Source organism: Erpetoichthys calabaricus, chromosome 9 (assembly GCF_900747795.2).
Source record: "Erpetoichthys calabaricus chromosome 9, fErpCal1.3, whole genome shotgun sequence".
Lineage (NCBI taxonomy): Eukaryota > Metazoa > Chordata > Cladistia > Polypteriformes > Polypteridae > Erpetoichthys > Erpetoichthys calabaricus.
The window spans coordinates 7,333,928-7,349,697 of NC_041402.2; the positions used below are offsets into that span (position 1 = coordinate 7,333,928).

The 15,770-nt window shown below is 41.7% G+C and overlaps 1 protein-coding gene across 1 annotated transcript in view; it reads left to right on the forward strand.

Annotated features, from left to right (window-relative positions):
• The window catches only part of LOC114657342 (adenylate kinase isoenzyme 1), a 250,686-nt gene that overhangs the window by 80,050 nt on the left and 154,866 nt on the right, over window positions 1-15,770 (forward strand). The gene's annotated exons all lie outside the window — the stretch shown is intronic.

Genomic DNA, 15,770 nt, shown 5'->3' on the forward strand with positions numbered 1-15,770 from the left:
GAGACCTGACTGAAGTGTGCAAAATTATGAAGGGAGTTAGTCCAGTGGATCGAGACGGTGACTTTAAAATGAGTTCATCAAGAACATGTGGACACAGTTGGTAACTTGTTAAGGTTTAATTTCACACAAACATTAGGAAGTTTTCCTCACACAGAGAACCACAGACAGTTGTAAATAACTGACATAGTAGTGTGGTAGCCAGTAGGACTTTAGGGACCTTCAAAACTCGACTTGATGTTATTTTGGAGAAGTTAAGTGGACAGGACCAGCGAGCTTTGTTGTGATGAATGGCGTGTTCTCATCCAGACTGTTTTAATGTTCTAACTTAAATTTAAAAGGTTTTTCTTTTTATTTACCTTTCTTCCTCGTCCAGTTGTTCAGCTCTGTCAGCTGGGATTGTCCGTGTCCTGTTTGCTTGAGAACTTCCTGCCTCACAGGAATTCAGAGGTGTTGATCTTTTACGTTTCTTGCTTCAGAAGCCAATTTAGTAAGCATCTCAAAGAAACAGTTGGTTCAAGAATGAAAGTGTTTTTTTCTCTTAGCCTCATTTTTGATCTGTTTTATAAACTTCTTTCTGCCCAATTCAAGAATATAAAAGAGAGCTTTACCTACAGAGGCAAATAGACTCTAGAGCAGGGGTCTCCAACTCCAGTCCCAGAGAGCTACTGTGTCTGCAGGTTTTCATTCTAACCCTTTTCTTAATTAGTGACCAGATTTTGCTGCTAATTAACGCTTTACCCTAATTTTAATTGATGCACAACTTAAGACTCGGGTCCCTTAATTATTTCTTTTTTCCTTAATTAGCAACAAAACAATTGTAAGACACAAAATGTACCAACACATAAACATCAACCTGCGTCCATCACACAATAACTAAGTAAAGAGAGCTGAAGACCTCAGTAATGTTGATCAGCTCAGGTCCACCAAACATTTTGACAGCCAGCGCTCTTAAAAAAAGAAAATCAACAGTTTTGGAAATGTCTGCCATACCAGAATGAGAGCCATGGAATTAAATAACGGGTTTAATTAGCAACAAGAATTGGCTTTAAATTAAGAAACTGAGTGAAGTGAAGTTGGTTGGAGTTTGAGGCCATCTGTTGGCTCACTTCACATCAAATTTATGTTTAGGTGCCGTTTAAGGGACAAAGAATCAATTCAGTGGTCAGAGTCTCAAGAAAAGTCAATTAAAATGAAAGGAAATAGAGAATTAGCAGCAAAAACTGGTCACTAATTAAGAAAAGAGTTAGAATGAAAACTTGCAGCCACAGTAGCTCTCCAAGGATCTCATGCATAACAGTGTGCGTAGAATTCACACTAAAACATGGCATACGGACAAAAGCGAAAATCTGCGTACGCACAAAAAAAATCCAGATGCATAAATCTGTGCGTACGCCAACTTCCTTGTTCTGCCACTCCATACATCCCCGGTCAGCGTTAAATGTAATGCTCGTGCATGCGCCTGCCGCCACTCCCCAGCTCCTCCCAGAATTGCGCCTCTTTGAATATGCAAATCAATTTAAGTAGCCCCTTATGTTTTGCATTCTGTGAAAAGGCAATGGCAAAAACATGGGGGGAAATAGAAGAATTTAAGCGAATACCAAGTGGAGGCAAAGAAAAAGTACTATTTGTTGGTTTAAACAGTGGTATAGACAACAAAAGGAACCTGATCGAGTGACATACAGTGTCAGAGAAACTTGAAAGCTCAAGTTCACAAAGTCACACGGTGCCCGAAATAAAAAAGAAGTTGTCAGATATCAAAGTCACCATGAAAAGGCGAGTCGTAGCCCACCGTCTGAGTGTCATATGAAAGCCTATTAGGGTACAGAGAAAAAAAAAAAAAATAGGGACACAGTTGGGGAAAAAGATGGAAATGTCAACTTTAATCTCGAAATTACCACTTTAATCACGTAGTTTATTTTGTCATTAAAGTAGAACATCATAAAGTTCATCTTAAAATCGTTTAATTTACTAGTTTCTCAAATCCCATCGTAACTAAAGTAGCATGTTAAATGCTTTGTTTTGTATTTGATCTTCTGTGTGCTCTATGTGTGTGAATCACTATGTGCTTCTTAAACGGGCTTTCTCTTCCTCTGACAGGACATTACATTCGTGATATTAGAGCTCTCTGAATAATTTAAATACTAAGATGTATACTTGATATTATTTTCATAATAATGGGAATTAAAGCATGTTATTAAACATGGGAACACGGTGGCACAGTGATAGTGACAAGCTGGCACCCCGTCCATTGATTGTTCCTGCCTCATGCAAAATGCTTGCTGCGCCGTGCACGACCTTCAATGAAATAATTTACTGCAACAGTACTGTCTTTCTCAAACGTACTAACCTCCTATTCCTGTCCTTCCTTTTCTTTCTCCAAATACCCAATCACCACACAATCATCTCTGTAATAGACGTTAAGCCATCTGTAAGCTTAGAACACGATTCTTCAAAACTTTTATGAAACATTGAAATACCTTCATAGTACATGTTTAATTATCCCATCCATCTATCCATCCAATGTCACGCCAGTCCCAGCAAGAGTACAGCGCAAGGCAGGAACAATCCGTGAACAGAGCGCCAGATCCTTGCTAGAGCTGCGACCTCACATGTTTAATTATTATTAACAATATATTATTTTAAAGAAGTTTAAAACTTATCTGTATAATGTAATAAACATGCTTTACTGCATTTCATCTCAAAAATGATATCAAGAGCTCCAAGAAGACAGCACCTGGAAATGTAAATCGGTTTAGAAGCCAACATCTGTAAATACGCAATTTATAAAGTGGCTCAGGTTGTGCAATATTATAACTGTATCGCAAGTTTACAGTGAGGCGATTGTACTTATAAGTACAAACAGTTCTACAAGGAGCACTTGATGGACTGATTGAGTGCGTTTATAGTTCTTGGGATGAAACTGTTTCTGAACCACGAGGTCTGTACAGGAAAGGCTCTGAAGTGTTTGCCGTATGGGTGAAGTTCAAATAGACTGTGCGCATGGCTGAGACAGCGTGTGCTTGATGCTGTATCCCGATAATCTGATCAGCTGCTGTACAGCTGTGATTCCACACTCAGATACAGTGGGTTAAATACTCAGTGGTGCACTGAGAGTGACAATGCTAAAGCAGCTGTGGTATTTGGAATAGTTTGGCCATTCTGTGGACCATTATATAGTTATGGGTTGATTACAATTAGATGCTTTAAACAATATGCACTTAATTTCAGTGTATTTGATAAAGCCGTGTCAGGGATGTGGATCTAAAAAGAAAGGGAAACCACACAGGAACAGTAGCACTGCTTTGACGCTGGGTGCCGTCAGTTTGCAAAACCGAGTGGAGAACTTGCATATGCCAGGGATTGAGCTAGCATGAAAATGTGCGTGGCCTTATGCCAAGTTTAGTTTTTATACATCGCAATGTGAGCGTGGAAACGGGCTTACGTAATATTTTTGTGCGTATGCACCATTTATACATGAGGCCCCAGGACTGGATTTGGAGACCCCTGCTCTAGAGATCTCATGGATGAAACTTTGCATGGATTTGAGGTTGAAAATATGCATACGGGGGAAAAAAAAGTCTTATTTATATACCCTGGCATGAACACATTTCTATGCAATTTACCTTTATAAACCCTAATCGTCTTGTAAATATACATCTGTGAATGTGCCTCGAGTCCCGCTCGGTTACCACCCTGAATCAGCTCTTTATACTGCAGAGTATGCTAGTCAAGCTCATACATATGCAAACAAGATGCTGGTAGGGCGATGAATGACACTTCGAGTCCTACGCTGCACTCGGTGTTCTAGCGGCTCTCATCTGCATTCTGGGGGTCTGGGAACGGTGTAAGGTATGGGAGCCCACTATCGCCTGGCACATGTAATGACTTGACTGCTGTTACAATGAATAGTAACAGTAGGGCATAGGAAACAGAGGGACCAGCCAGTCAGCCACACCTGAAAAACACCAAGATGTACAGCCAATGCTATGTTGCCCTCAAATTTTTTTTAAGGGTCTGGTGAGACTTTCTAAATGCTCTTGTAAGTACACGATTGTGTTATTGGAAATACTGCAGGTCTTGTTTTAAAATAGTCGCCATCTCTGAGTCAGAGTTTTACAGTTGGGAACAAAGCAGAAATAAGGTGGCATGAAAGTGCTGAGGATGTAGCCAAGGGGACATAAAGATGGCAGATGGGAGTTTTCAGGATAATGGTGGTTTTGGAGGCAGTGGAAGCCTAATCGGTGAGGAATGACGCTGTGTAGCCGAGTGTGCAAGAGGCACTGTGGCATGTTGTTATTTTCTCTTGGCCCCTCCATTCTTTATACTCTCCTATGTGTGGTTTTTAATGATTTTTTAAAGCAATGTAATTGAAAATCTGATTACATCTGGTTGTATTTATGGGCCAGGAGGGTAGGCAAGCGCACTCTGCTTCTGTCACAATGGCAGCTAAGAGCTTTCCTTTATTCCACTGTCGGCTGTGTCAAGTGAGCCTTCAGCTGTGCCGACCAGACTCCATCTATTCATCTTCAGAATGAAGTGCATATGGCTTACCTTCAATTCCTAATATGTGGATAGCATGTTGTCATTGGTCAGTCAGGGTTTTTTCCCTTTTTTGTGTCTATTGTATTAATGTATTTTTTGTTAATATGCCTCTGTATACTTATTATTTCATATTGATGTGTTGGGTCTCTCTGGTCTCTTGTGCTCCTTGTACTTTGTGGGTATGGAGCCGCCCCCAAGAGGTGGGGCCACGCTGATGTCACCGTTGAAAGGTCCGCCCTCAGCCTTTATATTCCGAATCTGGGAGCAAACGGATCCTTTAGAGCAGGGGTTCCCAAACTCAGTCCTGGGGACCCCCTGTGGCTACAGGTTTCTGTTCCAACCAGCTTCTGTTTTTAATTGGACTCCTGGGATAATTAAGTAAACTGTTATTTTCCAAGTTCTATGTTTTGGGAACAATAGAGAAATTAGAAAACTAAGTTTAGTTAAAAAAAAATATATACTGATATACAGTGCATCCGGAAAGTATTCACAGCGCATCACTTTTTCCACATTTTGTTATGTTACAGCCTTATTCCACAATGGATTAAATTCATTTTTTCCCTCAGAATTCTACACACAACACCCCATAATGACAATGTGAAAAACGTTTACTTGAGATTTTTTTCAAATTTATTAAAAATAAAAAAACTGAGAAATCACATGTACATAAGTATTCACAGCCTTTGCCATGAAGCCCAACATTGAGCTCAGGTGCATCCTGTTTCCCCTGATTATCCTTGAGATGTTTCTGCAGCTTCATTGGAGTCCACCTGTGGTAAATTCAGTTGACTAGACATGATTTAGAAAGGCACACACCTGTCTATAGAAGGTCCCACAGTTGACAGTTCATGTCAGAGCACAAACCAAGCATGAAGTCAAAGGAATTGTCTGTAGACCTCAGAGACAGGATTGTCTCGAGGCACAAATCAGGGGAAGGTTACAGAAAAATTTCTGCTGCTTTGAAGGTCCCAATGAGCACAGTGGCCTCCATCATCCGTAAGTGGAAGAAGTTCGAAACCACCAGGACTCTTCCTAGAGCTGGCCGGCCATCTAAACTGAACGATCAGGGGAGAAGGGCCTTAGTCAGGGAGGTGACCAAGAACCCGATGGTCACTCTGTCAGAGCTTCAGAGGTCCCCTGTGGAGAGAGGAGAACCTTCCAGAAGGACAACCATCTCTGCAGCAATCCACCAGTCAGGCCTGTATGGTAGAGTGGCCAGACGGAAGCCACTCCTTAGTAAAAGGCACATGGCAGCCCGCCTGGAGTTTGCCAAAAGGCACGTGAAGGACTCTCATACCATGAGAAAGAAAATTCTCTGGTCTGATGAGACAAAGATTGAACTCTTTGGTGTGAATGCCAGGCGTCACGTTTGGAGGAAACCAGGCACCGCTCATCACCAGGCCGATACCATCCCTGCAGTGAAGCATGGTGGTGGCAGCATCATACTGTGGGGATGTTTTTCAGTGGCAGGGACTGGGAGACTAGTCAGGATAAAGGGAAAGATGACTGCAGCAATGTACAGAGACATCCTGGATGAAAACCTGCTCCAGAGCGCTCTTGACCTCAGACTGGGGCGACGGTTCATCTTTCACCAGGACAATGACCCTAAGCACACAGCCAAGATATCAAAGGAGTGGCTTCAGGACAACTCTGTGAATGTCCTTGAGTGGCCCAGCCAGAGCCCAGACTTGAATTTGATTTAACATCTCTGGAGAGATCTTAAAATGGCTGTGCACCGACGCTTCCCATCCAACCTGATGGAGCTTGAGAGGTGCTGCAAAGAGGAATGGGTGAAACTGGCCAAGGATAGGTGTGCCAAGCTTGTGGCATCATATTCAACAAGACTTGAGGCTGGAATTGCTGCCAAAGGGGCATCGACAAAGTATTGAGCAAAGGCTGTGAATACTTATGGACATGGGATTTCTCAGTTTTTTTATTTTTAATAAATTTGCAAAAATCTCAAGTAAACTTTTTTCACGTTGTCATTATGGGGTGTTGTGTGTAGAATTCTGAGGGAAAAAATGAATTTAATCCATTTTGGAATAAGGCTGTAACATAACAAAATGTGGAAAAAGTGATGCGCTGTGAATACTTTCCGGATGCACTGTGTGTATATATATATATATATATATATATATATATATATATATATATATATATATATAATATTTTAAAATGTACCAAGCAGTTATATGGGAATGTATTTTTTTTTTCTTTTTAACAATATTTTCATCTTGATTTTCATTCTACTTTTCCAGTGGCTTTATGTATAAACGGTGCATACGCACAAAAATATTGCGTAAAACCATGCACATTTTCACGCTATCTCATACCCTGTCGTATGCAAGTTCTCTGCTCGGTTTTGCAAACTGTCGGCACCCAGCGTCAAAGCAGTGCTTTTGTTCCAGTGTGGTTTCCCTTTCTTTTTTAGATCTACATCCCTGGCGCAGCTTTATCAAATACACTGAAATTAACCACATATTGTTTATTAGTTTAGGGCATCTGATTGTAATTAACCTGTAACAATATAATGGTCCATAGAATGGCCAAACTATTCCAAATACCATAACTGCTTTAGTGTTGTTACTCTCTTCTTCTTCTTCTTCTTCTTCTTCTTCTTCTTCTTCTTCTTCTTCTTCTTCTAGCTGCTCCCGTTAGGCGTTGCCACAGAGGATTATCTTTTTCCATATTACTGTCACTGCACCACTCGGAGTATTTATATCACTGTATCTGAGTTTGGAATTACAGCAGCAGCTGATCGGAAAGAGAATTATCGGTATACAGCATCAAGCACACGCTGCCTCTGCCATGCTGCCTATTTGAACTGCTCTCACACGGCAAATGCTGCAGAGCCTTTCCTGTACGGACCTCGCGGTTCACAAACAGTATCATCCCAAGAACTGTAAACGGAATCAATCAGTCCATCAAGTGAAGACAACTAGAACTGTTTGTACTTATAAGTACAGTCACCTCACTGTAAACTTGCGATACAGTTATAATATTGCACAACCTGAGCCACTTTATAAAGCGCGTATTTACATATGATGACAATATTATTTTTAAGATGAAATGCATCAAAATATGTTTATTATATTATACAGATAAAACTTTAACTTCATTTTAATAATCTATATTGTTAATAATTAAACATGTGAGGACAGCGAGCCGCTGGTGCTCTGTTCACGGATTGTTCCTTCCTCGCGCTGTATTCTTGCTGGTGCTGACGCGACACTGGAAGGATATATGGATAGAATAATTAAACATGGACTACAGAGATATGTTAGTGTTCCTTAAATGTTTTGAAGAATTGGCGTTCTAAACTTACAGATGGCTTAACGTCTATTACAGAGCTGATTGTATGGCGATTGGGTACTTAGAGAAAGAAAAGGAAGGACAGGAATTGGAGGTTAGTACATTTGAGAGAGACAGTACTGCTGCAGTAAATTATTTCATTGAAGGTCATGCACGGTGCAGCAAGCATCTTGCGTGAGACAGGAACAATCACTGCACCACCGTGTTCCCATGGTTAATAACATGCTTTAACTCCTATCATCATGAAAATGATATCACGTATACATCTCAGTATTTTAATTATTCAGAGAGCTGTAATATCACGAATGTAATGGATTCTGTGCCTGTTGAGGAAGAGAAAACCCGTTTAAGAAGCTCGTAGTGATTCACACACACAGAGCACATAGAAGAACAAATACAAAACAAAGCATTTAATGTACTACTTTAGTTACGATGGGATTTGAGAAACTAGTATATTAAACGATTTAAAGATGATGTTTATGATGTTCTACTTTAATGACAAAATAAACTACGTAATTAAAGTGGAAATTTCGACATTAAAGTTGACATTTCCAGCTTTTTTCCCCACTGTGTGCCTTTTTTTTTGCTTTTCTCTGTACCCTAATAAGCTTCCATATGACACTCAGACGGTGGGCTACGACTCGCCTTTTCACAGCGACTGTGATATGTGACAACTTCTTTTTTTATTTCAGGCACTGTGCGACTTTGTGAACTTGGGCTTTCGAGTTTCTCCAACACTCTATGTCACCCGATCAACTTCCGTTTGTTGTTTATATCACTGTTTAAACCAACAAATAGTACGTTTTTCTTTGCCTCCATTTAGTATTCGCTGAAATTCTTCTATTTCTCCCCGTGCTTTTGCCATTGTCTTTTCACAGAACACTAAGCTTAAGGGCTATTTATGTTGATTTGCATATTCAAAGAGGCATAATTCTGGGAGGAGTTTGGGGAGTGGCAGCAGGCACGTGCATGTGCGTTAATTTTCACGATGAATGGGATTTATGGAGCGGAAGAACGTGAAAGTTGGGGAACGCACAGATTTATGCATCTGGATTTTTTTGTGCGTACGCACATTTCCGGTTTTGTCTTAATGCCATGTTATACATGAGACCCCAGGTGTTCTAATTGTTTAATTAATCCATTGTTTTCTAATTAGTGGGTCTGACACTAAAGTAGTTGCAGCCTTTGATGATCAGTGTTGTTTGCCTGGCTGTCTGCTTTGCTGGTTGTCATTATTAAGATATAATGACTGGAGCAAACTGCACAGAGATACGGCAAAATATAATGAAGAGTTAAGCATTTAAATCTATAGCAATAGCAGAAATATTTCTACTTGTCTCTCTATTATAAAAAAAAAAATCTTGCAAGGAGACGAGACGTGATTTTTTTCAGAGACACACTGTCACATCCCGCAAGACAAGACTTTGTGCCAAGAGATTTAACCATGTCCGGGGCCGGAAATAAAAGACAAAGAGTAGATGACACAAAAACTTTGGCATGGTACACATGCAGAGCAGGTTAGAGATAATGGAAGTACGAAAATACAAAGTCTCAAAAAAAAGGATAGTAAAGATCGCATTAGCGCAAACAAATGGAAATTATTACTCAGTTAAATAACGGAACAGCAAAAAGAGATTGAATATATTATTTGGCTTTAAACTTTAAGTCGGAGACTTGTAGATCGTCTAATTTGTTTTGCCATCAGGAGGGGAAAAAAAAAAAAAAGGTAGTGTTTCTTCCCAATGAAGAGGAATATCCGTGAGAATTAAGATTTGTTGTTTGGTGAAAGTGAAATCCCACGAGAGAAATCATTTCTCATTTGTGTGAATGCTATTGTCAGACACATTCCTTGTAGAGAGAAAGAAACACTCACAGGCAGTTATACGTTGCGTTGTCACAATGTATTTCCAAGATCAAAATTCAATGTGATATTGACAAAAAGGTAAAAGCGAAAAGAGATTGAATACATGGACATTGGCGATATGACAGAAGTGTGCCTCGCGAGATGCAGATCAGGTGGCACAGCAGCGGCAGCAAGCCAGCAGCTGATCGAGCAAAGAGTCATTGTTTCTAACCCGCTATATCCTAGCACAGGGGTCTGCTGGAGCCAATCCCAGCCAGCACAGGGCGCAAGGCAGGAACCAATCCTGGGAAGGGTACCAACCCACCGCAGGACACACACACACACACACACCCCAAACACACACTAGGGACAATTTAGGATCGCCAATGCACCTAACCTGCATGTCTTTGGACTGTGGGAGGAAACCCACGCAGACACGGGGAGAGCGTGCAAAATCCATTCAGGGAGGACCTGGGAAGCGAACCCAGACCTCCTTACTGCGAGGCAGCAGCACTACCACTGTGCCACCGTGCCGCCCTCAAGCAAAGAGGAGGTAAAAAAAAAAAACTGTTTGTTTCCCATTGTATCACCATTTAAGAGGGGGGTTTCGGAGGAGCAACTGCGTCCCCTTGGGGTACGTTCAGCCCCCCTCTTCACAATGCAAGCAGCAGAGATGCGAAGTGGCTGGCGCATAGCGCCAGTGGGGGGGGGGTGTGTTTGAGAACGAAGTGAGCAAGGGGCGAACCCCCCTAGTGTTATAAATGGGAAAATCGTGCTTCTGTGCTTTTCTGAATGTAGAATAAGAGTAAAAAAGAAATACCAGCTAATTAAATGAGATCAGTGTATCAGGTGTTGTCACCGATTGTAAATCTGGTTGGAAGAAAAACCTGCAGACTCAGGGGCTCCCCAGGACTGACTTTGGGAACCGTTGTTTTAGATCAGTGGTTCCCAAACTCGGTCCTAGGGAGCCCCTATGTCTGCAGGTTTTTCTTCCAACCCGATTCACAATCAGTGATAATAATCAATAACAACTGATCTCATTTAATTAGCTGGCCTTGTTTAATATTCTCTTATTCTGCATTCAGAAAAACACAATAGTATGGTTTTTCCATTTATAAGTGTCATACACGTGTGAATAGGAGGCAGCTTAACTCTTTTAGGGCTGAATATTTTTTCCAAATACTGTAACTCAGTTTTCTGAAAGTACACAAAGCAATGGTTTCACTCATAAATCAACATAAAACATCTGTTGCTATGTATTGTGGTTGCTGTTGGCACATGTTCGGGCACCTCAATGGCCAGCAGGAATGCTCGGTGGGCTGGCTACAATCACACAGCAGGTGGGCGGCAGTAGCAGTCACAGTGTGACGCAATATGGTTTGTACCTCTTGTCATCATAATTGGTGGTCCTTCCTGGTGAACGCTGCTGTAGGCGTATCAGCTGCACAGACGTGTTCAGCACCACGATCAGCTGATGCTGGTACCTCACTTTCGTATTCAATATCCATCTCCTGATCAGTTGCATCAAATTTCCAAGTCCGACAAGTCAGTCCGATTCAGCGATAATATGTGAAACATCCATGGCGTATTTAGTCTTTCGCCAGATGTCAATGCCATTTTAGAAGTTGTTTGCTCTTCGCTACTCACGCAGGGACTCGAGATTAAATCAACAAAGCTACTTAACTTTCCTAATAGCAAAGAGAGTCAAACTTAAATGTAAGGGTGAGTTTTGTCACAGTTTACAGCGGATTACCATCCTCTACCCCTGAATTTCGATAAAAGTCGACATCAGCCCTGAAAGAGTTAAGGGTTTGAGTAATTGTAATACCACATCAGACCAGGGGACGGCAGGATGTGCTGGCTGTCTTTCTCAGTTCCTTACAGAGCATTCCCGGGAAATCCCACCTGGTTCTGGCCCCGATGACATCACATCCTCTACAGGCTTTTAAAGCCACCGGCTTACCTCCAGTCTGACAGTTCTGTTTTGGACTCGGTCTTGTGAACGTCTCTGTTCAATTATTTAAAACTTTCGCAGCCAGGATACAATATAAAACGGGTGGCTGCCCCAAACTTTTATGATGTCTGGAGTGAATTACTTGTTACAAAGACATTTAGAAATATTTACATTTTTTTCGAAAGCTATAAATGCTTAAGCCTGTTTTGTTGCTTTCCTTTTATTTTCCCCTTTTCCTGTGTAGTTTGCTCCCTTCATTTAACCCTAATAGAGACAATTAACAATCAGCATAACAGACACCCAGGATGATGAAAGCAGCAACGACTTCAGTGTCAGACCCGCTAATCTTAATACATAATTCGCCTGCCTCCTCACTCACTCACTCACGTCCGTCCGAAGCCGAATGCACAGTCGCCTTCTGCGCAGCTGCCCGAAAAACCTAACGAGAATGACATCCAACCCCAACATCGCGGCAGGCGGCGGATTTACGGCCGCAAAAATTCAAAGAGAAAGGCGACTTCAATTAAAGCTCGAGGCCTAATTACGCATTCTGATTCAATTACGCATTCATTCAATACACCTATACAGTAATCCCTCGCTATATCGTGCTTCGACTTTCGCAGCTTCACTGTATCGCGGATTTTATATGTAAGCATATCTAAATATATAATGTGGATTTTTCGCTGCTTCGCGGGTTTCTGTGAACAATGGGTCTTTTTACTTCTGGTACATGCTTCCTCAGTTGGTCTGCCCAGTTGATTTCATACAAGGAACGCTATTGGTGGATGACTGAGAAGCTACCTAATCAGAGCATAAAGTTAAATTCCTGTGTGCTGATTGGCTCAGAGACGGAGTGCTGCATTAACCAGGAAGTGTCATCTCACTCATTCAGCATTAACATGCTCCTGCTACTGCTTCAGGGGCCATGTCCAAGCACCAACAGAAGATGCAAATGATTGCAGAAAAGGTAAAAGTTTTGGATATGTTGAAGGAAGGGAGCAGCTACACCGCTTCAGGGCACCATTACGGCATCAATGAGCCCACGATTCTTTTTATTTAAAAAGGAGGAAAAGCATATAAGATCTACGGCCGCAGTGTCCTTTAACCAGGGTGCAAAACGAGTTGCAAGTGGACGTGATAAGGCAGTAGTCTGGATGGAATCTGCTTTAGGGATTTGGATTGAAGAGTGATGGAAGAAGAAAAATGGTGGTGCTATACAGTCGTCTGAAGAGGCTCTCCTTTGTTGTGCAGTAAAATTAAACTCATCGTTATCGGACAAGTCGTCGTGTCATTGTTGGTGAGTAACCATAATTAATTATCTACGTACAGTACTTATTACATGTACATAGTTTAGTGTCACTGTACACACATTTTACTGTATACAATTTTTCTTGCATTGTACGTATTTATTGCTGGTGGCCTGTCTGTCATAATGGCTGTAACATATGTGATATCGGAGACGCTCGATATCTTTAAAATAATATTTAGGTTTTACTGTATATAAACTGTGTTTACATACATAATTTCAACGAATCTTACCTAATATCTAAGAGAATACAAGGGGTTTATGCTGTATAATTGTGTGGGAAATGTTTATAATAGTGTGGGAGAGTTTATAAGGGCTTAAAATATATAAAAAGAACCATATGAACATATGGTTTCTACTTCGCGAATTTTCACCTTTCGCAGGGGGTTCTGGAACGCAACCCCCGCGATGGAGGAGGGATTACTGTATCAGGTTTGTGGTGCTTATACTTATTACTATTTCATATTGTACTGGAACATTCATCATTCAATATTATACTATAGGCCAGGAAAATTCATCAACTAACAGTACAAGCCTGTACAGTAAAGCGGACTACAATCATTACAAAACAACTTCTTCGTTACTTATCATTTGTTCTTCATACACTGCTGACACAAACTCGTGCCTGTTTCATCTTACGTTGTCAAAACGGGCTCTTTGTCTAGTTAGTAAATAATCAATTAAATAACCAGAACACCTGGAAAAACAGAATGAAAATTAGGTTGAAAATGCTGTTAACAGCTTAAAAAACTACATATTCCGCATATAACTGCTTATTACATTTTAATAAATATCAACTTAGTTTGTAATTTCTATATTGACTCCAAAACACAGAAACAGGGAAATAATGACTCCGTTAATTAGGCTAAGAGTCCAATGAAAAATGGAAGTTGGTGGGAACAAAAACCTGCAGCCACAGGGGGTCCCCAGGATCGAGTCTGGGAACCAAATGCTTTAGAGGTTCATTAAAGCACGAAGAGTGCAGTTCTCTATCGTGAGAACGGATTTTCCTGTATTCTGGATTTTTGCGTCTTTTTGTGGTTTGTTTTTTTTTGCATATCCTTTTTTCCCTTTTGTGCTTTAATTTTGTTCTTCCTTGTTGAACATTTCACATTTTACCTTCTGAAATGCAGTTCTCTGTGTGTTCAGTATGCACGCACAGTAAGCGGTTATTGTGTTACAGTGACAAATCATCAAATGTCAGGTGAAATATTCTCCGGGAAAAATATTAATGAAAAAAATCACTGACTTTGCTTCTTTAATTAATAACAATAATAATATGTTCTGTTTATATATTTCCTTTCCCATGCTGAGTTAATTACATAATGTGACCTGCAGGGGGGTGCACCAGCTCCCCAAACCCGACAGACAGACGCAGACACAAGTTCCAGCACAACAACATCATTTATTTGGCTGTGGGAAACACTTCCCAATCGTTTCCCACCTGCTATGCACAATGCACATGCTCAATAATAACAATAAAGCACTCAGCACTCTGTCCTCTTATCTTCTGTTTGTCTCTGTCTTTGTCATTCCACCTTCACTCCTCCAATAAGCTTCATCCCTCTTCCACCCGACTCTGGCTCTCGAAGCAGCTCCTTTTGAGTCACTTCCAGAAGGCTTGGCCTAGGGGGCACTTCCAGGTAAGGCTGGAGTCCCATGAAGTAGGGTTCCCCATTTCCCGCAGCATCCCTTAGTGGCATCCAAGGGCAGACTTCCAGTTAAGGAGCAGCCAGGTCAATTATTAAATAAGTGTATTTAGTTAACCTGTATTACACATTAATATACTGCTCAAAAAAATGAAAGGACCCCTTTTGAATGAGAGTATAGCATCAAGTCAATGAGAAGTTTTGGCTATTGATCTGGTCAGTTAAGTAGCAGAGGGGCTTGTTCATCAGTTTTAGGTGCTTTGGTGCACTAGAGGGGCAACAATGAGACGACCCCCAAAACAGGAATGAATGGTTTAACAGGTGGAGGGAGGACACTGACATTTTTCCATCCTCATCTGTTTTGTCACTTGTTTTGCATTTGGCTACGGTCAGTGTCACTACTGGTATCATGAGGCGACACCTGGACCCTACAGAGCTGGCACAGGTAGTCCAACTTCTCTAGGATGGCACATCAATACGTGCTATTGCTAGAAGGTTTGCTGTGTCACCCAGCACAGTCTCAAGGGCATGGAGGAGATTCCAGGAGACAGACAGGCAGTTACTCTAGGAGAGCTGCACAGGGCCCCTCGTAGAAGGTCCTTAACCCATCAGCAGGACCCACCAATATCTGCTCTTTTGGGCAACAAGGAACAGGATGAGCACTGCCAGAGCCTACAAAATGACCTTCAGCAGGCAGGCAGGCAGGCCACTGGTGTGAATGTCTCTGAGGAAACAATCAGAAACAGACTTCATGAGGGTGGCCTGAGGGCCCGACGTCCTCTAGTGGGCACTGTGGAGTCTCGATTGGCATTTGCCATAGACTACCAGAATTGGCAGGTCCACCACTGGCGGGCGCCCTGTGCTTTTCACAGATGAGAGCAGGTTCACCCTGTGTGCGATAGATGTGAAAGGGTCTGGAGAAGCCGTGGAGAACGTTATGCTGCCTGTCACATCGTTCAGCATGAGCGGTTTGGTGGGGGGTCAATGATGGTCTGGAGGGATATCCATGGAGGGACAGAGGCACAGACCTCTACAGGATAGACAACAGCACCGCAGGACTGCCATTAGGTATCGGGATGAAATCCTTGGACATATTGTCAGACCCTATGCTGGTTCCTCCTGGTGCACGACAATGCCCGGCCTCATGTGGTGAGAGGATGAAGG